The following is a 26,642-nucleotide window of genomic DNA, read 5'->3' on the forward strand; positions in this document are numbered from 1 at the left end:
CATCTGTAAAAATAATAACAATAAGTACCTAGCACATTGGCTATCAGAGGGATTAAATGAAATAATACATGTAAGAACAAGTAATGGCGCATTGTATACAGTCAGTAAATATTGTATCTACCCGTTTTCTGTGAGCCTCAGAGGAAACAAGGATAAACAGTAAATGAAAGTAGCTTCAATTGGGAAATAAAGAGACATGAATGGTCAAGTCTTGTCCTCTAATGAGATGTGTGACTTTGGACAAAGCATGTACCCTGTGTGATCCTTTTCCCTCATCTACAAAGAAAACAAGGTTGGATCAAAATTCAAACATCTTATGTTTGACAAAGACGTGAAAGATCGTTCAATCCCAAATCTGATGCTTGAGTTCACTTGTAACAAGTGTGTGTCTAGCCTGTGATTGAATGCCGTCAGGGATGGGACTCCTCTCTTTCCTGAACTGAGTGCCTTTCATCTTGAACAAAACTAATAGCTTGAAAATTCTTCCGTATGTTGAGCTGAAATCTACCATCTGCGTGTCATCAGATCTAAGAAGCCAATGGTAGTAAGTTACACCATTAGTTTATGTGTCACTAAGAAAGGAGAGACACTGCCAATATAACATGACATAGTGCTTTCTTATCATGTCAAATGTAAGAGGCATCAAAATTTCAGAGATGTTAAAATATGAAAATATGGGTGGCTCAGAATCAAAGAAATGCAATGTCTTCCAGTGGCTTCACCAGCTGACGGTAATTGAAGCTTCTATCACATTAAAAGCAAGTCTAATTATCTTTCATAGGCAGTTCCTCAAGTATTCGGACAGTGTTCACGGCCAAGTTGGACCTTCCCTTTTCTAGTCATATTTCCTTTAGTTCATAAGCATGATCTTACGTCTATGAACCACACCCAGTTTCTGTCCACTGCATCCATTACAGTTTATCTGAATGTCTACTTATTTATACATGTAAGCACCAAGCACTTTCTTAAGCACCAGGAGATAAAATGATGACCAAAACCAATAAATACTCTACCTTCAATAATTCGATGGATGTACAGTGTGGTAGGTGAAAAAGAACTCGTAAACAGTGCAGTGCAGCCAAAGTACCATAGGTATTTCACAAATAGCAGTGAAAATACACGAGAAGGGGCAAAAAGAGAAAAGGGTATTTAAGTGTGGTACCTGAAGAGAAGCAGAGGGCTGTAGATGGGGTCGGGTCTATTCTAAAGAGAACACTTATACCTATACGAAGAATAGTCTTCTTCTTTCCTTTCTCTCGTCTTCCTCCTTGTCTTCTTTCTGACAAAAATTGTGAAATTTGTATGTCCTTGCAATCTATAAAATCCCAAAATACAGGGTCAGGCACAAATAACACTCCCTTTTTATTACATAAAAATCTTTTATTACAAAACCATAAGCACGGAATTCTGTAACACAGCAATATCACACTCAAGCACACCAGATGACACCGTATGACTTCTTAGGTGAAATGTTCTCTCTGCTGCCCATCTCGTGTGAGACAGTCGCGTACCCTACCAACCACACTCGATGGCGTCACTTCTGCGGGACCCTGTCTTTTCCAACATATGCCGTTACATTGTCTTTCCCACTCTAGTCTGCCACTACTGCCATCACAGTGCTTCTATAATTGGGAGAGGAGATAGTGAAGGAAGGGACATATCTTTCCTTCTGGATGCAAGTGTAGGATTTTCTGTTTATTCTGGTCTATTTCTGTTTATTGTGGTTTAAATATAGACCAGTTATTTAAAAGAATATACTGTTATGTTACATATTCTCCCCATGTCTGTTTTTTCCTAAACATAGACATGTCTCTTCATTGACATAGTACAGTCGACCAAACTTGAGTTGCAGATGTCTGATCAGGCAAATTCAGATTCCACCACAAAGCAGTGAATAAAATGGAAAAAGAATTTTACAAAACACGAAATCCACTCTACCTACCCTGAAATGCCCAGAGCACTAAAATGCCCTGTGTAGGTCAGTAACATTTTGCTGCTGTGCATTTATCTCACTTGGAAATCTCCTGGCTATTGTAATCTACCTATAGTGATGAGTCAACAATAACGATCGAGAGACAATCGTCTTAATGCATCCTGGGATCCAACCCATTTTTAAATACCGCATTGGAAACTCTCCCAAGATTAGAGAACCTGGATAAGCACCTCAAGTGTGTGTGAATTTATTTTAGCTCCTATTGAGATGTCTATGGCTCTCACAAAAGGGGAAATTCCATAGAGGTTTCCTGTCTCCTTTGTTTCAGTTCAATAATATCCAACGTGGTTAAATCTCTTTTCCCTCTTAACCACTCGTGTGGGTGTGTGTGTGTGCGTGTGCGCAGGTGAAATTGCATACATACACATGCGACAGAGGGGGGGAATGGGCCTGTACTCCTCAGCAGAATTTGCCCACTTGAGCACACCCACGATGATCAAGTAATAAGCATTGTAACATCTGTACTCTTTCTGGCAGCAACACAGTTAGGGTAAATTTCAGATGGAAGACTTGGACTGGCTGAATCAAAACCATCCATGCCAGGATTCTTAATTAAGCACGTGGTTCTGAAAGTGAACTTTTTTCTTCTAATCAAGAATAATTGTTGATGATCATGAAAATGTTTTTATCAGATAATCATTGCATACAGATGTGTATTATTGAGAAGAAAGTCAGAGAACTTGCAATTATTTATTTATATGCATCCCCATTATAAGGGTAAGATAGCCTCTTAATCATCTGAAGAGAGATTTAGTGGAAGTTGAAAAATCCCTCATCAAAATTAATATCCCTAGTAACGGTCTATGAAGAAGGTTTCTTTTTTTTTTCACTGAAACTTTGCAAGCTGTAAAAGGAGAAGAGTACCAGTAATTTTTACTGAAGCATATAAAATAATGAAGTAGCCTAAAAAAATGGGTGAGATGCTTCAGCTGTACCAAATTACTAAACAAAACAACAGGGAATGGAGAATAGCACACTCTCCGAAATGTCTTCTTGGGTCACAAGGACACTCCCTGGCTGTTGCCCTCATTTTGGTCCTAGGTAAGCCAGCGTGTACTAACCATCCATGCTGCCTCCTCCTGTCCCTGCCCCAGCCCCCGCCCCAGCTAAGCGGGGCAGGGGAACACTTGACCCACTAAAGCCACTTTCCAAGAATTTGGCAATGTAGCGGGAAAAGAACTGCCTCTCTTTCCCACCGGTAAGCTCTGGAACCGCGGTGGTGTTATTCTGCCCTGTGAACGGGAGGGCAGAGGAAGCAGGTGTGGAGGCGCACAAACCACACAGAAGCCCAGTCAGGAGAAGGAAGGAGCGCTGCAGGAAGAGCGCTGGTGGCTTCTGGGTGTCCGCTTCCAGGCCTTTCCCGAGGCCCTGCAGAATTTCCTTGAGGTTCATAAGAAGACCCTACGTAGTGACAGCAGCTAGGACCCCTTATTAGCTTAACTGTTACTCACTAGCTTCTGTTACTTGCCAGCATGGTTTGGTATGCCGAAGAATGAACTGGAACAGCACTTACGTAACACCAGGTAATCATCTAACTTTAGTAATGCTCAGCTCTTCATCTCTGAAATGAGAGAGAACTAATTCTGGATACTTACCTCAATTGTGTAAATAAAAATTAGTAATTATTGTGGTAAATGTTACTAAAAATCCTCAAACATCATGCAAAACACTTTTGAGTATAAAAGTGCAATCCTTAAAAAATGTTTATGTAAGACAAAACTTTTTTAAAAAGTGCTATCCTTTATGTAATTTAATGTTGCCACTTGAACAGTTAGAAAGAAATTGTTTATCCATTCTTAACAAAAAGTGGTTGTTTTAATCACCTTTGCTATGTGGCTTAATGGGGTTTGAAGAACAGTATATTGCAAACAATTAAGAGATTTCCTTTGTGAGATATTAACTGGTTCCACGGGTAGAACACCAACTTCACGATTATCCACTTTTACCAAAAAATATCAGTCAATCTTACACATCTTTCTGTAAACGTTGCTTTAAAACGTGACATTTTATTGGCACACGTATAATTACATGATTATATCTGCGCGCACACACACTCTGCACACAGTTTACCGGTGTTCTCTCTGCCTCTTCTGCTCACCAGGTTTTTTGGGGCACACATGTTATGTAACCTACAACATCTCCTCACCTGTGTGTTTCCTCTGTCTTAATGGGGGGGAAATCTCGCCACTTGTTGAAAGAAGAATTAAAACAGTCCATGAAAGTGTTTTGTAGGTAGTAAAGGACTATACAAACATAAGAAGCTAGAATTTCCAATTAAACGTATAAGAAATCGTAACCTGAGGAATGGACTGTGAATGAAAAGCAGCTTTCTTCTGCATACTCTGTCTCCACAAGAGTTTAAAGAGCTGCCTGAAAAAAGGATCAGCCTGTTTTCATAAGTTGGTGACAATTCTTCATTAGGGGAAGAGGGTTTCAGGAAAGAAACTCAAAGTCTTTCCATCTTCCATGTGTGGAGCATCTGTGCTAAAACCATTCCACGCACACTTCTTTGAAGCGCTGACTGCCTAGAGGAAATACTTTGATTTGGGCTTTATTTAAATGCCTGAACTTCTATTGGAGAAACAAAAGATTTTCTAGTAAAAGCTCAGTTGGGAAGGAGACCAACCTCCAACCAATTTAACCGCTCAGAGGCCAGAGTAGCCTGGATGTTGTTTTAGAGCGCTATGCGATGGAAATCTCCTGGTGAACTTAGAGCGTACATAAACAGCTGGTTTGGGATGTTGCTGACCCCGGGTGCAATCACTGTGGTAATTAGATTTAATTTTCCTAATCCAACAGTGCCTGGCTCCATCAAGTCTGCATCTCCTATGCAGAAAACCATTACTCTCATTTAATAATCCTTTGACATGCTTAAGATTCTTGCAGCTGAGTTCCCTAATATGAGAAATTACCTTTTTTTTTTAAGTGTAAATGTAACCATTCAACCTATGTGTTCCAAAGAGTTGAATTTGGAGGTTATCTCACTTCAGGAACTTTCCTGAAATATCCTAAACCAGTTCGGTAGACCTTGAATATCGTCAGTCACCCCTTTTCTACAAGTCTTTTGTGTCCTCATAGTAACTCAGTTAGAACGACGGAATCAGCCGTTAAGTCAGGGTGAGCCTGAAGGGTTTGGGTTCCACGTGCTTCTGCAAACCCAGGGAAGCATGGCTTCATCCTGCAACATCCTGGGGTTACTCACTTGCGAGAGTAACGGAGATCATAGCAGTCTGTAAAAACCTGTCTTCCCATTAAGAGAAGGAAAAACACGTCTGAACCCGTGTCTTCCCGCGTCTGGAGCGCGCCGGTGCACGCTGTGCAGAAACGCCGTCGGTACTGTTATCTCGGGAGACGGGGTTGTTTAGGCGTGTGCCTGCTCCGCGAGCTGTAACGCGAAGCTGGCCAGCTGATAGCGGAGGAGGCACTGTCCCTGGGAACCGTAACTGCTCGGTCGGTAAAAAAGAACAACAGACCCTTGCCTGCTATTAGCACAGGGTGCATTTTGATAGGATAAAGGAAAGAACAGCCACATAAGTTCCGAGTATGTCTTAACCCCCAACTCCCCCCCACCACAAAAAAAAAAAAAAGAAAGAAAGAAAGGGAAGCCTGGACTGAGGGAGTGTTACAGGCAGCGAATTGCTCAGGACTTCAAACACAGGGAGTCATTCTGTCAAGGGGAGGGGGCGGTGGGGGCAGGCACTGGGCCTCTCTAACAAAGTCCTCCTCTCTTTGCTCCCTCCCACTTCATTCACTTGCAAATCAGTGTGTGCCCACAAGAGCCAGCTCTCCGGAGCCCGTAACCTTCCCATCCCAAGAGCTGCAGTTTCCGCCGCTGCAGCGAGAACCGCAGAGCCGGGGCGCGCCGCGGCGGCGGCAGGAGCAGCCTGGGCGGGTCGCGGGGTCTCCCTGGGCGCAGCAAGGAGAGCAAAGGTGGGTTTGGTCACCGCTGGTAGCGGTGGTGGTTGTGCCTGCCTTTTCTGCTTTTTAATTCTATAGCTTTGATGGAAGCCAATCAGAGAGCCCTCCTCTCCGCCGGGCGGGTGCCGCGCTCCCGGAGTTGGGAGGGATGCTCAGCCTGGCAGCCAGTGTCGGGGCGGGCGCGCGGGTCCGATCGCGCAGGCGGCGCTGCTGCCGCTGCCCAAGACGGGCGCCGCTTCCCGGGGAGCCTGAGCGCCGCTCATCTGCCTTCTGGTAAGACCGATCGGCAGGGGGCTGGGTGGGGGCGCCCCAAACGGGCGCGGGGAAGAACACGCCGTCTTTCTCTCCGCGGGCAGGGGCTTCCCCGCGAGCGCCGGCATTGGCGAAGTTGGCCGGTCAATTACCAAGGGCGCTGGTGCGTGTAGGACCCGCGGAGCCTGGTGCGGCTTGATTTATTTCCACCCGCCCGCATCACAAGGGTCTGTGCAGGACTGCTTTGGCTGAGTTACATGTCTTGGCTTTGGAGTAAAGCAGAAAATCAGGTAGCTTGAAAACTCCTGAATGCTTTCCATTAGGAAAACTTAAGCTAAAGAGGTGATTTGGCCCAGAGAGAGCTAGAGAAAACTGTCAGCTTGCTCGCTCGTGTGGGGCAACGCCTGCGGGCTCGCACAGGACGGGAATGCTTAGGTTGCAAGGAAAGTCCAACACTGGACTCCGAAAATGGAGCACACTGTCCAGAGCTAAGTCATGTGGGAAACGCAGCTCGCTCGTGCTCTCACGGCCGCCCAGGCACAATCGGGGGTCTGACGCCTCCCCGGACTGGTCGAAGAGCTGACCGGGTGCGCCCGGCGTTGTCAGATGTCCGATGCAGGAAAAGGGGAGCCCTCGCCGTGTCTGATCATCCAGAAATTTAATAAAAGGGGAGGTTGCAATGGTGTGCGCTGCGGCAGTGGCAGAGCTGGGGTGACTTCTGTAGTTAGATATTCTTCTGCCAAGAGTTCTCGGAGATTGTAAGATGGGAGATGCTGGAGAGGTCAGCGTGGTGCTGAGAAGTGTTGTCACTGCTGCAATGAAATCCATATTTTATGGGGAGTTATATGCAGGTCTCTGTTAGTGCAAGGGGCCGTTCACCTGAGTTAACTATTGAGAACACTGAAGAACCAAGAAGTTTAATCATCTGGAAGAGCCACACATCCATCCATATCTCTCTCTCTCTCTCTCTCTCTCTCTCTCTCTCTCTCATTTTAATTATGATATTTACATAAAGAGGTGTATCAGGCCCATGTCTTGTCCAATCTTCACTTTCACTTAATGAAGCACATACTGTAGGAAAGAAGAGGTTTTTCCTCGGAGAACGTTGCTGGAGTGGCTGGTGTGAACATACATGCGTGGCTGCCCTGGAGGGGTGCACACGCCAACTATGTGCTTTCTGGGTGTGTATTATCCAGCAGGTGCACTCTCCTCCCTGGGCTGGGAAAGGAACGCGGGGAATGTACCTAGTCCATGCACAACTCTTCTGAGAATGAATAAAAAAATATGTTTATTCAAATGGGGAGGCAAGGGTTGCTTATTTCCTTTCTTTTCTTGCTGACGTTTTACCCGAAAAGGAAATCCTTTAAGATTGTACTCCGGGGCGGGGGTTGGGGGGGGTGGAGGGAGGGGAGTCTCTTCCAGTGTAGCTTGAGCATCGTCCTTTGTGTGATGGCACTGGCAGGGTTCCATGTTGGCTAGTCTAGAGAGCCGGAAAACAAGTTGTGTGAAGGAAGGGGATATGAGCAAGAAGATGTCTTCATTATCTCATAAGGAGGGGGGCAAAGTTTATGCCAGAAGCCAGATTTTCAATGCAGAGCTCCAAAACTTAAAGGCCACCCAACATTGATGGGAACATACAATCACACAGGATTGTGTCTCACCCACTTTGGCTCTTTGATGTGCTCTAATTAAGTAGGTATTTGGAGGAAGTAAAAGTCAGATCTTTTCCTACCTATTTTGATGCTTCATGGCATGCAGAGGAAGTAACCAGTTTCTTCAGAAAAACTTGGGAGGCAGCATTACATTTCCGAAGGAAAATAGCAACGGTTTAGTTCTACTGTACTTGTCTACAATTATCTTTCGCTGCCATTGTAAGTGATAGACTAGTGTCTCTCTAGGGACTTTTAGTCCCTTTGCTATCTGGCTTTTACATCAATTTATTGCAATTACATTTCTTAATGCTAACTCTGCAAAGATAATGTATAGAAACAAAATCATTTTCTACCAAGTTGCCTACTATCAGAAAACATGTACTTTATCTCTTCCACCCACCACTCCCATCAGCTTTGCAAGTGAAAACTTACTCTGAGGCACTCTTCTTTTCTACATTAAAAAAAATAATAATAATAAAAAACCTGTCTTGGAAAGTACTGCTCTGTGATACATGCAACAGCTAAAATTTCTAGAAAGCACAACTACAGTTCCAGGACATCACATGGCACTTTATTCCTGCAGATGCATCAATAAGTTGGAACAAGAAGTTCTGAATACCTAATTAGAGCTAACCGAGTGATTGTCCCACATAGGGATAAAAAGAGATAAAATGTGACAAATATTCTGAATAAAACCATGCGCTTTCCTAAGAAAGTGAAACTGAAACGTGCGGTCCCCCCTTCTGGCCCTTACTTGCTCTGCAGTCACAAATGCCAACTTACTGAGGCCACTTACTCTTGAATGACAGAAACTTCTTTTGGAAGGGACCTCTAGTGGGTCATTCCATGCATTTCTCCCTGTGCATCACGATGGCATCATGGATTTTGTTATCTAAGATAATAAGCACATAACAGCTTTTTCTTCATAGACGAGTTCGTATTCTCCAAATACTAGCTTGACATTCAAGCCAGGTGAACATCATTATATTGGTATCATTTGTTTAATTCCTCTAATGTAAGGAATTCAACTGGCACAGGTTTCTAGGTATCCAGACTTTCGGTAACTTTTCCATGATTCCAAATAAAAGCAATGAACAATTAATAAGGAGCTCACACGATCACTCTGGTTTTCCTTACTTCTGATCTCGCCATGGCTCTCCTTCCTTTACTCAAATTTAACCCCAAACAATAATGGGGTGATAGCTATAACTCAGAAAGTTCCACATAAATGATCCCTACCACTTAAGAAATATTTTCAGGAAAAAAATTCATTAACCTTTCAGAGATCCACGAACATTCACAAGTTATACGGAACTAGAGGCTTCCAATTGAAAGAAGTCCCCATTCAAATAAGCATGTATTAAAAGTCCCAAAGATGTTCAGATGCATATGTCACCCATATTCTGGGAGGTGTTTTTTTATTTCTCTCTTTAATGTATCACAACACGTGTTAGCTAACCTACTTCTTAAAAAAAAAACAACTCTGCAACTTAAAGTAAGATAAGTTCTATGAGACTGAATCAGCCTCTTCTGCTGACAGTGTGCAGGTTCCAACTTCCAATTTAAAACTCTGTTCTAAAGTTTGAAATGTGTTCCAAATGAGATAACATCCACAGAAGCCAGCTGCCTCATGCTGCTTGCTTAGTCACAACAGCCCATTCTTTGGGGTCCATCAGAATTAGGGTCTTGCTTCTAAAAATAGCAAGCCAATCCTCTGTCTGAATTGCATTTTTTAATAGTGTTTCAGCCTAGCTAGTGTCTACTGAGCTTACCTTATTTGCTTCACAAAAAGGTGAAAATGTAGATAATCCAACCTTCTCTGGTTTATTTTTTTCCGAATAATACTTCTAAATACAAAGACTCAAGAACATCATGCTAATATAGGGAAATTGCTGAAAAGAAATTAAAACACACAGAACACCTGGCTGTCACACTGCTCCAACAGAATTACGAAGAAATACAGAAACACAGGACGTGGGTTGGTTTTTCTCGTTGGGATTTTTATTCTATTTGGAAGATAGATGAGAGGTTGAGGCACTGTCCTGGATCTGAACAGTAATATTTTTGTTTGAGCTTTCCTCTTATGAAGATTAACTGGCCTACATTTTTTAAAGTTCCTATTCCTAGGACTGCTCCCTTTTTCAAAGCAGTCATATGAGAAACTTCAGGTTCTCCCTAATTAACTATAGAGCCAAACGTATAGTCTTCATAACCTCATCTTTCACAAAGTAAGAAGATAAGGTAAGAGGGGAAGAGTACAAATAACCTTTCGAAAAGGTGATGCACCTTCATTTACTACAAAAGTAAATGGAGTAAAGTCCTTTAGGCCAAAATGATTGGGTCAGAGCAGGCCAGAGACAGCTAGTACTCTGACTGCTCAAGACTGAACTATCCAGGAAATGTTGGCTCCTCCAACAGAGGAAACTTACCGAAGAATGGACGCCCTGGACACATCCATAGATGAAGAGCGGACACGTGTGCAGGGCACGATGCCTCCATCCCACAGATTATTAGAAATTATCTTACCTTCTTTTACCTGTTTAATATCTTTACACTGACAGTGTTGGGTGCTCATTTCCTCTATTAATCAGATCAATGTGCTGAGATGTAGAAGAGGAGGAGTTTAATTAAAGCCAGAATGTTACTATTGAACTTGATGTGCAGTATCAATGGGCAGCATGGGTCCCAAGCTTTTCCTACAACATACAGTCCTCTCTGGTAGAAGAGAACAAGTTATTAAGGTCAGGAATATAAAGCTAGCCACCAGAGAGTATGGTTTATCTTCATATTTTATCACTGGAAAGAGCACTGTGATTTCCTCTTTCTACAACTTCCCAAATTGGTAGATCACCCAAAAGATGTTCAGGAGACCTAATAAGTTATAGGAGTGGAAAACAGCAAGAAAAACTTAAATTGAGGTGTCCAAATAACAAAGTGAAAACAGATAAGGAAGTGAATTTTTACATAAGAGGGAAACATAGGCATAGAAATAGAATCAAAACTGCCGTTTTTGCCCAGGTTGCATTTCCTACTTTAAAAATACTGCTGATATTAAATACAATTTTATAAACATAATTATATCACTAGTATGTTTGTAAACACTACACTTCTCTACTACAGAATGAAAACTTGAAAATTATCCTTAAAAAAAAATGACCATCTAAAAGAAATGGTCCTGCATGGACCATAAAATAACCAGAAGAGGATGTTTTTTAAAAAGGTGATCTGAACTCTCATGAGAATCAAAGAAACAGATTTTATTAGTACTTCGAACAATATCACCTCCTTTTCTTCTATCGTCCTTACTGTCCTGCAGGCTGAATGGATACACTGTTTGTCCTTTTGACACCTGCAACCCAAAGTCTGCAATAGTGATACAGACCAAATACGTCACCATTCGAACCCTATTTGTGGTAAATTATGATGACAGACTGAACTAGCAAGACAGCCCACCTCACCTGATAACAAAATAATAGTGACCAGTGAGCTCAGAATGTTTATATATCCAAATTATAATGATCATAATTGCAAAGTACATACTAATAAATTAACCTTTACAGAGCTTTTCTACATGTCAACACACTGTTCTAAGTATTTTCTGGTCATTCTGTATAGTAACAATTACTCAATATATCAAAGAAAAATGTCATACTTGTATCCTATTTAGCTCTTTTTTTTTTTTTTTGGTTTGAATTTCCAGGGAATTTCTGTTTCAGCCAAGCACTTAATGAATGTGCTCTTAACTAACACATGTGATATCTTAGAAGCAAAAGTGTGACTCTCTCTGAGAAATACAAAGCAACAGAGGGCATGGGAATGATTGGATTATTTTGACAAGAGCAATGCAGATTTTAAGACTAAGAAAATGTAGGTTATTTATTTTTGAAAAACCATTTGCAAGTATGCATTAGAGTTTATAACTGTAGTAAAAAAGATCGCGTGGGCCATTTGAGGATAATAATGGTACTTTCATAAGAGAATAAATTATTTTCTCCTGCCTTCAAAGAGAGCCTCGTGTTGATGGAGGGGGCACTTCACAAAGGTAGCTAGAAGTGACAGCTGTTCATTTCATTGACAAGAGGCATCCCAACCTCCCAGCACCCTCTGAGGCCCTCGGTGCTTTCTCAGGCATTAGCTTCGTCAGGGTGTACATAGCACTTGAGACTGGGTAGAGTGGAGTGAAATTGTATTTATTTCCATCTTTATCTGATGGGTAAAAATAATTGTTTTCTCCTTTTGTAAGCACAATTTTGTTATTTCGTTGCCATCATAGCTCAGTATTTGTTCTTAATTATTTCTTTATCAAGTAAAACTTCACCAAAAAAAGATAAAATGAAGGAAGGAAAGAGGGAGGAAGAGAGGGAGGGAAGAAGCAAAGAAGGGAAGCAGGTAGGCAGGCAGACATCCTCTTAGTAGAATAGTATGTAAGATTGACATTGATAAGCCATTTTCATTAAACTCTATTCTTTCTATTATCACCATTCCCAAAGTCATGTAGTTAGCCCAGCCTTCGAGGACAGTTAGAACATTAGAAGTATAATCAGAGAGTGTGAGGCACAGATAGGAGCTTGGAGATCATTTAACCCGACACCTGTCCTTTACATTTGAGATAGCTGATGATCAGAGAGGTGAAGTGACTTGTCCATAGATACATTCAGTTCTTTTCTCTGTCTCTCTCATCTGTAACTTAACTTCTAGTTATTGAGTGTTACTGCTTTTTACCAGCTCCACTTAATTCTGACATTAAAAATTAAAGAGGACATTTAAATCTACAATATTGTTATTTATAAATATGTTATGTAGGACTGCACCTGGAAACTTAGGGAGAAAATAAAGATACTGGCTTCTTTAGGAATTTCGTGTATTCCTACCATTTTGTAAAGCTCTTGTTGCAAAGAAGAATTGTAATCGTCTTTTGAAATTTTGACCAGTACTTGTGAACACATGATAAAATTTAGGTTTCTATTTTACTTGTAATGGTTGATGGCAGTTTTGAGTGAGCTTTATCTAAATCAGTGATTACCCAGGCTAGCCAAACTCTGTGTCCATCTTTGAAAACAACAAACAAGTTATTGGCGAATAGTCAGACATGAGAAACAATGACAACCTAGTCAGTGTTTCATAAATCTCAATTTATCCAATGTAAAGAACTCACACAGTGTCTTTCCCACTTCCTTGGAGTTAAAATGTCAATTCTTTCACGAAAGGGTATGGATCAACTATGTTGTTTTTTTCCCTTAGCAAAGTTGAAATCTGACGAGCAACCAATGGCAACGTCCCCCCTTAAAAAAAAAAAAAAACAACTAACAATGTTCTATGAAATCCAAAAGTCTGAGGTCCACTAGGTTAGATAATGAATAACTTCATGATGAAAAATTATTGGCCTGATTCTCTTCCTTCTTATCTGGATGAATGAAAAGTAAAGGCCAATTGTAATGATATTAAAAACAGCCAAAAAAGACAAACTAAAGTCATTCAATCAAAAGGTACCTTTGGATCTCCCAATTAAACTTTATATACAGTAACACTAATGTTTGTGATACTAATACAATTCCTGCCTGTATTGGCAGGTCCTGTAAGAATATGCTTGGCCAAGCTCAAGGCCAGAATGTGCCATAAATGATGAATTTGCCCACCTAGTTACATAGTGGATTATTGAGTAAAATTCAAGTTTGAAATTTATTTTTATATAATTTGATCAGTTAAGGAAAATTCAGCTCAACTTAACCATATATATTGTAAAAATGGCAATTTTTTCCCTAAAAATGAACTTTATGTAACTGTGGACAAATTTTTGAAAGTGTTAATTTGTATTTTAAGGTATGCATTTTAACTTCAAAAAGCAATTGCCTTCTAGCATATTTTACAGATTTCAGTCATGAAAATCAGCTTATATTTTTAGCTACAAAGCTTAAACTTCCTTTTTGCAGGATTAAAAAATAGAGTTTCATTAATCTGCTATCATCCGTTTTATAAAATGTTTGAAACTGCCCAATTTCATATTCAAGGACAATATTCTAAGCTCTTCTTAGCAACCGGTTTTAATTTAACACAGATCAAAATGATGTGGTCAGACTAACTAATCACCAATGAAAATGATAAAATCCACCCAGGCTGTTATGTTACTGCTGAATCCTAAATTAAACCAAGTCAAGCTACTGTATCTCCCAGCATTTACTCTCAAATTACACTACTTGTTTAAAAGTACCTAGTTGACATTTTGTCAGTGTTTCAGAAAGAATTGGTTCTATGAGGGAAGCCTTATAAAAATATCAGTGCCACAATTTCTCTCCTTTTCTGACTCCTATCTCCCTTTTTACCAAAAAATAGATGTTTGGCGTGGATCTTAATTAAGACAGCAGAGTGAAAGGATCACTTACTTACTTGTGTCATCAAGAGGTGGTCCCAAACCTCCAGACCCAGAAAGTACCGGCTCTGCAATAATTTTTGCATTCAATGTACCTTTACCCTCAGGTAAACTGCCTGTGATTTAAGTGTAGACGTGCCAAATACGGGTCCAATATTTAAAATTTTTTTCTCATGATACTTTCTTTTCTTTCTTAAGTTTGCCTTTAATTCTCAGATGCCACATTCCACAATAGCTTTCCAACTACTACCATGGTTTGCTTTTCTTAAAAATGCACCCCCCTTGAATTTAAATATGTATGTACTTTGTGTGCTAAAAAACAATGAAATCAAAGAGATGACCACAATAGAGGAAAGAACACTGCAAAATATCTAGAGTTGACATGAATAACCACTTTTTCGAGGAGAATGCTAAACAGGACAGTTAACATATTTAAAATATGGAGCTGAAAGCTACATAAGAGAAAAATGTTCTCAAGTGACTACGTTTATGTGATGTAATGAAAGATTTTTATGTAGTGGACAAAGAGAGGAGAAATTATTGAAACCCTATGCTGGATTAATTGGACACTGAAAAACAAGAAGTTTGCTCTGTATCCTGGGTGTTCTAAACATTAATAGCCCATGTGTTTGCTTCCCAATTTGTCAGTAAACTAAAATGAATTTTTTAAAGCTTTTATTTATTTCACTTTTAGATAGAGGGGGAGGGTGGGAGAAAGAGAGGGATAGAAACATCAATGTATGGTTGCCTCTGGTGTGCCCCCCACCAGGGACCTGGCCTACCACCCAGGCATGTGCCCTGACTGGGAATCAAACCAGCAACCCTTTGGTTCATAGGCCAGCACTCAATCTACTGAGCCACACCAGCCAGGGTAAAATGAATTTTTGTATGGCTTGTTTTTTATCTTTTTTCTTTGTACAACAATCTTTTCATCTTAGCTGGTTAGCGAAACCAGTCATAGAAAATGAGAGCCAAACCTGTCCTGCTTTGTAAGTAGAAATGTGTACTAACTATGATATTATGAAGCCTTTAAAGCAAGAGGTGAAATTTAGGCTTCATGTTAAACTCAACAATCCAAAGAAGCAGCCACATGGCTCCGCCGGCTCAGAAGATGCTTTGCTAGTCATGTTCTTGCCAATGTAGGTTTTATCTAATTGATAAATATTCCTAAAAATGATGCGAAGGCTTCTGGAAAATTCCTGATTTGATTTCCTGCACAGCAAAAGCTCACCTGATAGAAGATGGCTTATGAAGTAGATAAATTCCGGATGGGGAGAAAATGGGTTTAAAATGTCACTTCTCCATCTCGAGATCACAGTTTTAAGGTAGAGGCACCGCAGTGTAAGCACAGAGTGAGGGCTCCATGCGTGCCTCCTAGGTGAGATTCTCGTTCAAGCTGCAAATCATTCTCTTAAATAAATACTTTTTCCAGTGTATTTCTTTTTCAAGTTCATTCATACCAGTGAAACATACAACTTTTCAGTCCCCTGCTAATCATTTTTCATAATTCTGACTCCTTTAAAAGGAGCCAATTTCAGAGGAAGCCTCATCCGCCGCGTCCTGCGAGCCGCGGAGACAGAGAAGGTACATCAGGCTGCCCCGCCTTCAAACTCGGCCACAGACCCTCCTTCCTCCAGGCAGACGCTTTATTAAACTCGGTATTAAGCAATGCTGCCCGGAGCCTGATTAACAGTTTATGCCTTCCTAAGCAGATTAGCAGAAGTCTGTCATTTTGATTATTTAATTCTTAATTTATGTTTGGAAACAGGATGTGCTTCTGAGTTGACACTGTCAATATATTTTATTTTTCAGAATTCAAATATTGTTCTTTCTGAGACTGTGTTCTTTTACACTTTTAGTATCCATATATGTTACTTCATATTTTTTATGATAAATAAGGAAATTGCTTTCTTGCTAAGTGAGTTTTTCAACCTCTCATTTAAATAATCCTATATTTCTTTTCAAGATATTTTGAATCTGTTCCTTGAGCAAAAATGAGAAAGATGATTGGTAAAACTGAAGAGGATAGTAATAAAAGCTAGCACAGAGAACACTTAAAATATTTCAGGCACTATTCTCAGTGACTTACATGAATTTCTTTACAAACAATGCTCTGAAGTAAACACTGTCAACCTTCCCACTTTTACAGGCAAAACTGGGAAACAGCACAGTTAAGCAACTTGCTTGCCCAAGGTCACACAGCTAATACTTGTCGGAGCTGAAATTAAATCTTGGCAGTCTTGATAGCCCATGCTCTTAACTATTAAACTGTTGTGCCTTTATCATTCATTCATATATATATATGTATATATATATATATATACACACACATATTGAAATAGGTGATAGATTCGAATGTATGTCAAATCAAAAAATGTCCATGATGTAGAATATACACACACACACACATAAATATACACACACACACCATATATGCAGTATACACATTTCTCAGGACTCAAAAATATAATTAGACAGAAAACAAGAAAATACATCTTTCCTTTTCACTCCTCAATGAATTACCAGTATATTCACATAACAAGTTAGATCAATTAATGATAGCCCAAAGCCTCACAAAAGCCTTTCAGCTTTAGGTCTGACTCTTTGCTTTAATTTGAGTCAATCTTGCAATCACTTACTGTCGATCCCAAGGGGGACCTGGCAAGAGAGAGTCTGAAGGCTCAGACTCATCATTCATTAATTTATTCATTCTGTAATATTTATTGAGGGCCTCCTGTGCCCAGTGCTGGACAGACAATGGCAAGACAAACATGGACTTACAGTTTGGGCAAAATAGTTAGATTTTTTCCTCATACTTCATAGAAGATAAACCCCAAATGGGCTAAAGATTTATGAGTACAAAATTAAATGGTAACTTTTGTCCACAACTAGATAAATATATGTTACAGTCTTTAGATAGCAATGGACTTTCTAAGCACAAAGCCAGAACTGGAAAACAAAATGAAGGAAGACAGCAGCATTAGAATGCCTACTCTCATAATAATGCATGCATAGCACTAGCCTTTATATAATAAATGGGACGTTCAGAGCTGCTTATATTTTAGCCTTATCCCCGTACTTACATCTTACGGGAATATGGAAATTAGCCTCTAGTTTCAGGTTATCCTGTGATATGTAGGGTCTCTACTCATTTTCAGGTTTGGCTTTTGATCTCCTGCCTCAGCTTAAAAAAAATAAAAATAAAAATAAAACAAGACAAAAAAAAAAACATATCCCTCTTCGCTACCAAAAGCTTATTAAGAGTTTTATTTTTGATGATATGCCCCAAAATATTTTCACAGTGTTTCTTTCACTAACCGCTACAATTTCCCCAATGACTTTGCCATACAGCATACCGCTTCACATAGAATGATCAGTACAAATACATTTCGGCAAGTGATCTTTTCATGCAAGAAGACTAGCTGAAATTTTGGATTTGGACAGCAGGATTTCAATTCAATAACCACTTAATGAACACTTTTGTGCAAGGCATTGTGTTGGGTGCCATGGATACCACCCTGCTTTGAAGTCACGTCAGTTACAATATGTATTTAGTATTAATTACAACTGTTAGGAGCTGCCATTTCTGAAGTTTATTCAATGAAAAATAGAAATTTTATCAGGCTTGAGCCTTTTAGTCATGAAATAGATTAGGATCTACCATTGCTAAATCTAGAGTTTAATGCATTGACATTGAACCTCGGTGCTAATATTCAGCTGTCCTGGTTGCTTATCTCTTGTATTCCAACTCATCTTCACTTGGCCAAATGTTATTGGATCTTAAAGAGGTCAAGAATGTCTTTCTCCAGGAAGCTTTCCCTGACCTCCACTATCCCGCTTTCGGCTTAGAGTTCTCACTGCATGAACCTGTAAGACTTACTTACAACACAACTGTAAATACATCTTTGCAAGACTCTCGTTCTTACCTATCACACTAGAAATATCTAGAGAATGAGGCCTCTAGGTTAACGCAGAACACTGTTTTTGTTTATTTGTTTTTAATCCTCGCCTGAGGATGTTTATTGATTATAGAGAGAGGAAGAAAGAGAGAGAGAGAAACATCAGTCTGAGAAAGAAATATCAATGGGTTGCTTCCCATACACATCCCACCTGGGAATCAAACCCGCAACCTAGGTGTATGCCCTGACGAGGAATCAAACTTACCACTTTTTGGTGCACAGGATGGTGCTCCAACCAACTGAGTCACCCAGCCAGGGCAAGACATAGCTCTGGTTTTGACAAATGGCAAGAACACCTTAGATATTTTTTAAAAGAACAAGCGGAGAGTGTCCATTTTAAAATTCTGGACTATACTTCTATTCTTTTACATTATTTATACTGGATCTTAATTTTCTTCTCTTGTAATCTGATTTCCTTTGAACACGTTGCGGGAACACACTTAAGAAAGTTGGTGCCAGCCTCCCAGACGGCTCGGACCTAAGAGGCACACCAAGCAGAAGGGTGCTGTCCTCCAGGTGACCTTGGTTACTTTGGCCAAATATCTGAATGCGGTTACAGCCCCTATAACTGGCGGGTCTCCTGATACAATACTTGAATTTGGGGGGAGGGATATTTTAATCTAAAGTTCACATTTCTTTGATCACGCCACCCCACAGCATAGAATTGTCTACAGTTTGTACCTATATGTTAAGGTTGGAAACTGAAGGTGTGTACTTTCTCTCTTTGGAGTGGGCGAGTATAGTAAACGGTGGCTGTCTTTTGGTTTATTATGCACCCTGTAGGTTTGTTACAAACTGTCATGTACATGTTTTATGAGCACAATCATTTTCCCTTCAACTCCTACCCTGGAAACGTTTCTTGAGGTTCTATATAGGAAGTCTACTACCAGATTCTACATACATTGTTATAACCTTGAACATGGCTGTAGAAAGTAGATTGAATTAAATTTAACTGATTATGTAGTCTTGTTTCATTCCTTAAGTGGCAGTCAATGCTTGTAACAGGATCTTCATGAACATTGTTTGGCGAAGAAATATGCAGCTCAGCCCAGCTCTGAGGATGCCAAATGTTCTGTAAGGTTGTGAAATGAAGTGGAGAGGTTTAGGTGACGTTCTTTATACTTCCCCTATTCACGTGATATCCATTCAGCCCCAAGTCAGAGGTACGTAGAGAATGTTAAACCTAATCAATAGACGTTAGCTTGTTTTACATAAGCAGACTTCTTAGACTAAAATAGGTACCAAAGTACATTCTGCAAATTTCCCTCTTTCATCTCACCACTATGGGAAATTGTAACTCCCAGGAAAAAGGAGTAGAAATGATAGGCTCAGAAATATTAGAAATGTGACTCCCAGCACTGTTTTTCCGCCTCCACACCATGCTTTTGATTAACGCTTTCAATCAGGAACATCTCACAGTAACACAGTAACAATCTAACTGTATAGGAGCGGTCCTCCCCCACACCTCACAGCCCCAACTTTAGAATAGTAAGTAGAGAATTAAAGGATTTTCAGGAGTGATTAAGCTGGTGGGGGTAGAGAAGCCAATAAGTAAGCTTATTAACTGAGGAAAGGCAGTCAGAAAAGCAAGCTCTAGTAATTCATCGTCAGCACCCCAAAGATCTGATGGCCTCTTGCTTTCTCACTACATGTTTTCAGTGTGTGTATTAGGGTGCTTTGAGCTATGGGTAAGAGAAAAAATCCCATTTCCAACTGGATTAAGGAATAGATAAAATTATACTTTACAGAAAAGAAAACCCATAGAAACACAGGCTCAAGTGACCCATAAGTGAGTGGTGTGATCAAAAATTCAGGCCACCTCCAGCATTAAAGTGGTTTAACACTGGTTTAACACTGTCTAACCAGTGTTCCTCCTCAGCCTTTTGGATGGCTGCCAGGGGCAAGTGGGGCTCCGTACTTCCGTATTCTTGCTCAGCAGAACAGACAGAATCGCCTCTCTCACAGTCAAGGATGAAGGGCAGTGCCCTTCACACCCCCTGAGCCAGCTCAGATCACAGGGACATTCCTACACACCAGTACCTGCTGAGAAACTCCATGTGCTCCGTGGCTTTTTAGACTAAAGAGTCATTCTTGAGGACAGCTTCCCCGGACTCGTGTGTGTGTGTGTGTATATATGTGTGTGTGTGTTTGGTGGAAGGAAGACACCTGAACAAGCAGGGATCCTACTAGGAAGAAAGGTGAGAAAGGGATGCTGGGCAGTCCGCCCACACTGTCTACTGCAATTTAGTCTCTTAGAGTCAGATTGCTCTAAATGAAAATCTAAGTATCAGATAAGTGCGAGATTCAAATGGGATTTACTTTCATAACCCATGGCCTTAGAGGTAATAGATAACAAGACCAAAGCTCACCTATTCTGTCGAGTGAGGGTCACCTGCACAGTGGCAGCGAGAGCCATACTGAACCGTGTGAACAACCTCTGTTTCCATCTTTTATTTTACTCTGTGTGTGAAGTGGGTTTCTGGTGCATTTGTTTGGGGAATAGACTGATGAGAAATACATCACTGTCCAAAAGGAAAACATTTTTTTTCGTCCAGGGATTTGAGGCTTAACTAGCTGGAAGGAAAGTATAATTTCATTTGGTTCTCATAGTCTCATTTAGAAAATAACCTTAAAAGATTCAAAGGACACCATGTCTTGTGAGCCCTTTCCTTGCTCGTGGGGCCTTGGCTTGGGCTTGAACTTGTCTAGCATGCTCTGAAGTGTTTCCTTAAGCAACATCTTTGCCTTTAGCACTATGCTAACCACTGGAGCTTTAAGAAAGCTTGAAGAAGTGTTGTTTAAAAATAGCGTCACAAACAATTTTCTTTTCTCTTTATTACTAAAAGCACCTTAATTTTTTCTTTAACAACAGCTTTTTTTTCTATTAAGTTTTATTTGAAAGGCAAATAAGCTGAAATACAGATGTTTATCTAAATGTGAGACAAAACAGGATGAGAAATAATTATAAAATTTAAAAATGAAAACCCGGTAGAGCGGCGGCACTGTTATCTGGGTAACTGTAGGCCCGGTGAGATTCTGGGGCAGCTTTTTCACAGATGCATTTCTGTGGATCTGCTGTTTGCCGCACAACAAATGATCCTGAGACATCCTGTAATAAAGTCTAAAATCTTACATTGTTTGTCCTAATCTTATTTGTATTCTCTCAGAGAGACTTTGCCACAGTCGGAATTCACCTTCCTGTAAATGTTTAACTGTTACAAAAAATGTCCCTTTTTAGGCCTAGCAATTTAGGGGCAGAATTAGGGAGCCATGACTGTGAACATTCCATATTTAGTTAGGTGAGTTGTATACGAGGCTTTGAAGAAAGGGGTCGTCTGGTGTCACTGAGTTCTTGCACTGCCCTGCTTTTGCAAGAAAAAGGGAGTCCCAGGTGACGGTGACTTTCCAGGCAGACAGAAGACCCTGTTGGACATTTCTCTTAGTGCAGTTTCCTCCTATAAAATGAAGATAATGGTAGTTTCTACTTCATAAAAGTGTTCTGAGGAGTAACTGAGATAATGCTGAAAAGAACTTCAGCAGAGTGCTGAGCACATAAGAAGCACCCCCAAAATGTCAGGTGTTTTTGGTGCTGCTACTGTTGTGAGCATTATTATTCCTTACGAAGTTTAAATCAACCTGGGTATTTTTCACATACTACGAGCTTCTTTTTTAATTTCACTAACGGGAATGAAGCACAGCGCTTTCGTGTCACAAATGCAATGCAGCACTGGGGGCAGCGTGCCCGTAATTCTGCTCACGGAAACGTGTTTTGGCTGACACGGTGAAAGTGGCAAATGCGGCTTAAATTCAGAATTCCCTCAGAGCCTCTTCAGCACTGCTCCCCAGAAAATCCGCAGCCCGAGTGGCCTCCTCATTTGGACTTTCAAAGGTGTGAACTAAATGCAGCCAGAACAGAGTGAAGATGACAGATGCGAATTCTGTTCAGCACTCTGCTGCCGTGGACTGTGGGTATTACTCTAACCTGTCTCCCAGCCTGCCCTTGTTCCTGGGTAGTGACTGGAGAGAAAAGCAACAGATTGCAACTCTGGCCTCAGAACCACAGGATGCCGCCAGGAGAGTGCACACATGTGCGCGCACACACACACACACACAAAACAGCTCCCTACCAAAGACCCCTCTAATCAGTTTAAATGAGTCTCCAGGTCAAAAGGGTGACATAAAAAGGTCCTGAACTCACTCCCCTCCAACACACCAAATCTACAGCTACATGCGGGACGGCTCCCTCCGAAACAGTTGACACGATCACAGATGTCACCATCCTCTTCCGGTCTGCCCGCCTGCACCCAGCCCTGCCCCCTCCCTCTGGTCGTCACCACACTGCTGTCTGTGTCTGTGTATGACGCCTGCATTTAATTGGCCAGACATTACATTATTTTCAACACCTTAAATGTTGAGTAAAACGTTTTAGTGTTAACCTAATATGGAAGAAATACATAGATCTTTCAGTATTATTCTTATCGATGTGCAAGCAACAAGTTTGAAGCCCACTATGGCAGAGCGTGGAAGACAAACATGCGTGTACTCCACCATTCGTGCTGGAATAAATTTAGCTGGCATGCGTTTGCTCTGAGGCTGCGGTTCACCCTAAATTCATCACTTGGGGCATTTCTGTAGCCAGCATTAGATTTCCCAGAAATCCAGTGCAGGTAGCTCTGAGCCAAGCCCAGACTAATTCCTTTGCACAGGCTTTCCCCTAGCATGAGTGGAGAAAATATCAAGCCTATAGGTTCTTCCTGGCAGGCTTCCAGTTTTAAGATCTCCTGAAAACAGTATATTGATCAGAAATAGACACCTAAGCACACATAGAGTCGATGAGTCTAATTCTCTATTTCTCTAACTCTGTGGTACACTCAATTTACATTTTTTTCCCTTTTTTTTAATTTTTATTGTTATTCAATTACAGTTGTATGCCTTTTCTCCCCATCCCTCCACCCCACCCCAGCTGAACCCACCTCCCTCCCCCTTGATTTGGTCCATGTGTCCTTTATAGTAGTTCCTGTAATCCCCTCTTCCCACTGTCCCCACCCCACTCCCCCCTGGCTATTGTTAGATGGTTCTTAACTTCAATGTCTCTGGTTATATTTTGTTTGCTTTTTTCTTCTATTTATTATGTTCCAGTTAAAGGTGAGATCATATGGTATTTGTCCCTCACCACCTGGCTTATTTCACTTAGCATAATGCTCTCCAGTTCCATCCATGCTGTTGCAAAGGGTATAAGCTCCTTCTTTCTCTCTGCTGCGTAGAATTCCATTGTGTAAATATACCATAGTTTTTGGATCCACTCGTTTGCTGATGGGCACTTAGGTTGCTTCCAGTACTTGGCTATTGTAAATTGTGCTGCTATGAACATTGGGGTGCACAGGTTCTTTTGGATTGGTGTTTCAGGGTTCTTAGGGTATAATCCCAGCAGCAGAATTGCTGGGTCAAAGGGCAGTTCCATTTTTAGTTTTCTGAGGAAAGTCCACACTGTTTTCCACAGTGACCTCACCAGTCTGCATTCCCACCAACAGTGCACTAGGGTTCCCTTTTCTCCGAATCCTCTCCAACATTTGTTTATGGATTTGTTTATGTTGGCCACTCTGACTGGTGTGAGATGGTACCTCATTGTGGTTTTAATTTGCATCTCTTTGATGGCTAGTGATGCTGAGCATCTCTTCATATGTCTTTGGGCCCTCTGTATGTCTTCCTTGGAGAAGTGTCTGTTCAAATCCTTTGCCCATTTTTTAATTGGGTTGTTTGTCTTCCTGGAGTGGAGTCATATGAGTTCTTTATATATTTTGGAGATCAGGCCCTTGTCTGAGGTATCATTAGCAAATATGTTTTCCCATACTGTTGGTTCTCTTTGTAATTTGGTGCTGTTTTCTTTAGCCATGCAGAAGCTTTTTATTTTGATGAGGTCCCATTTGTTTATTCTTTCCTTTATGTCCCTTGTCAATTTACATTCTTAAACACAATATCTAACATCTTAGTTTTCAACTTATGAACTCAGATTTAAGTGACATTACTTTTTTTTCTAAAAACAACCCGTGGCTACATGGAGTGTGTTAGTGTTTGAGGGACTGTATCAGATCCTGCTCAGGCACCATTTCAGACCTCCTTGGCTTCATCTGTCTCTCATTCCAGCCACTGCCGTGACAACCAGTTCCTCACAGGTTCAGACCCGCTTCTTGCAGGTGTGGTGTGATGGTCAGTCCTGTGCCATACACATCTGGTCTTCTGCTCTGGAGCTTCTCTGTTGATGCCACCAGTGAGAAGTCACAGGACCCTGTTCCACGCTAAACAATATACAGCGCAACCTGCACTTCTGGGTTGTATGTGGTTTAGCACTTTGACAAATGGTGAGTGGGAGCCCTTGGGTAAATGTTTCTCCCTTTCTTCCCCAGAAGACATAGACCTGGAATTCATTTCTTAGGGTTTCTAGCATCACCCCATGAAGTGGTGGCCAACTTGATGACACTTTCATGATTTGGTTCTCCTTCTTTCTGGCTTTGCTGCCCTGAAATAGTGCTCTCTGGAAAAACACTCCCCGATAAAGTATGTGCAGGTAAAAAAATTGGGGGAAATGAGTTCCTGTTCTAGAAGTCAAGGCTGCCAGTTGGTTGAAGCTGTTTTGCTAGCCCCAACTCCATACCCATAAAACCTCCGTTTGCAATTTCCTATTACCATTCCTCTGATAGTCACTCGTTCATTCATGTTCACGCATTCATTTACTCATTCTTATTTATTTTCAAAAAATATTGATTGCTTGCCTACTACATGCTAATTAAAACAGAGACGATGATGAACGTAATTCCTGGTCCCTTCACTGAGAATATTATATCACCAAGCACATTCTCAAAAAGAACTGGTAGGGGACACTTTGGGTGCATTTTCCTCAACTCTGAAAACGCAGATGCGAGCTGCTTTGCAGGCTGGATAATGGATGATGGAAAAGGACATTAGAACCCAAATGATGAAAGTACATCACGAAGGCTGCAGTATGCCCACTGGGAAATCTCCCAAACGGTACACGTCACATTCAGGGGTGGGGCAGTGCACATTTTACTGCAAGGATGAAAGAGTTAAAATCAAAGCTACATCTTCAGACCGCACACAAGGGAACCAGCTGCCAGTGTCCCCAGCCTGTGCCGAGCTCAGCAGGAAACAGAGGTGCTGCTCAGCTCCTGGGTGAAGGGCTCAGAGAGAAAGTGGTAGGCTGGAGGGGAAAGGAAAAGAGCAGACTGGGAAGTGAAAGGAGCCCAGCCTGAGCAGCAAACTGCCACTTAAACAGGTGGACGTGGACCATGGTGGTACGTCTTTTTAACTGCCTCTCAAAGTCCTTTTGCAAGGCCGTGACGGAAGTAGTTTCCTCTTGTCCTGTGGTACTGGCAGTTGGCAGATGCCTCTAGGAAGTGGGGCTCACTCTAAAAACCTCTTAAATAATGTTGGTTAAAAATTACTTTTAAAGCCATCTGCTGAGTAGCCCCTTGCCCTCTTCCTCTTGCCCTCCCCAGTGCGTTTCATTTTCCCAGCCCGATCTGATTTGCTAGTTACTTCCTTCAGAACCTCCCTTGTTCTCTGACACCTGTGCTGACATAACATCTCGTCCTGGCAGACAACTGCCAATTCTCATTGGAACATGATTGCTAAACATTTCAGCACGAGCTCACAAGAGTTCCCTCCTCTGCTCACTGGCACCGTAGGAATTGTGAGTCCAAGCCCACCTCTTTGTAACTCTCTACCCCACCCCCCAGCCTGCGCCTGCACAGGTGGGGACAACCTGTCTTCAAAAGACCATGGCTTACCTGGCCGGGGTTGAGGACCAGAAAGGTGCACAGAAGGACTTGCCAAAAAACAAAACAAAACAAAACAAACAAAACACTGGACAGCAGGCTGGGAAAAAGCCAAACGCACCAGGCAGCGCTGATGATTTCAGAAAGAGGTCACGGGGACATGTCAAATAACTAAACCATTCTTGTTTTTGACTTTTTTCAGAATTAAATTCTTCAGGCCATTTTCATACATCCTACAGAAAACAAAATATCATCGTATGTTTTTAAAAGGCATTAATTAAGTTTAGCTCTGACGCCCAAGAGTAATGGTCCCCAACCTGAGCCCTGACCTCCAAATAGGGATGGCAGATGAGGCTAATGCTTGTCACACAGTCAGACCTGTGTCACATATCGGATGTAGGTCAAAGGATGACTGCTCCCTGCAGAAAACAGAAACAGCCTTTCTAAGACACCATTTCATGTTAGCGTAGGCCATCTGCTCAGGGTCAGACTGAAGTTGTGTTGTATCTAAAGGAAATCACTTTGGGAGAAAAACCATATTCTGAAGCCAAAGTAAATAATGGAATTCATTTCTCTAAGCCTTTATTTACTGATTGCAGATAAATCTTGACCTGAAATTAATGAAAAACGTGAGCAAGGCCTAGCAAAGTTTTGGACGCTCATAGGAACTGCCAACTTCGAATCATTTTCTACTGTGACTCTCCCCTT

General features: G+C 41.2%; 1 protein-coding gene across 6 annotated transcripts in view; it reads left to right on the forward strand.

Annotated features, from left to right (window-relative positions):
- The first annotated feature begins 3,255 nt into the window (after positions 1–3,255).
- CDH6 (cadherin 6) overlaps positions 3,256–26,642 on the forward strand; it is a 130,478-nt gene continuing 107,091 nt past the window's right edge. For 2 of the 6 annotated variants that reach the window (XM_045186353.2, XM_045186355.2), the window contains exon 1: positions 5,813–5,923. The gene's annotated coding sequence lies outside the window, so the exon portion shown is untranslated. Of the gene's footprint in view, positions 3,517–5,734; positions 5,924–6,068; positions 6,185–26,642 lie in introns of those variants that run through there. The other 4 variants (XM_053914050.1, XM_071219735.1, XM_045186356.2 and 1 more) reach the window with 4 other exon arrangements.

The sequence above is a fragment of the Desmodus rotundus genome, chromosome 1 (assembly GCF_022682495.2).
Source record: "Desmodus rotundus isolate HL8 chromosome 1, HLdesRot8A.1, whole genome shotgun sequence".
In the NCBI taxonomy this organism is placed as follows: Eukaryota; Metazoa; Chordata; class Mammalia; order Chiroptera; family Phyllostomidae; genus Desmodus; species Desmodus rotundus.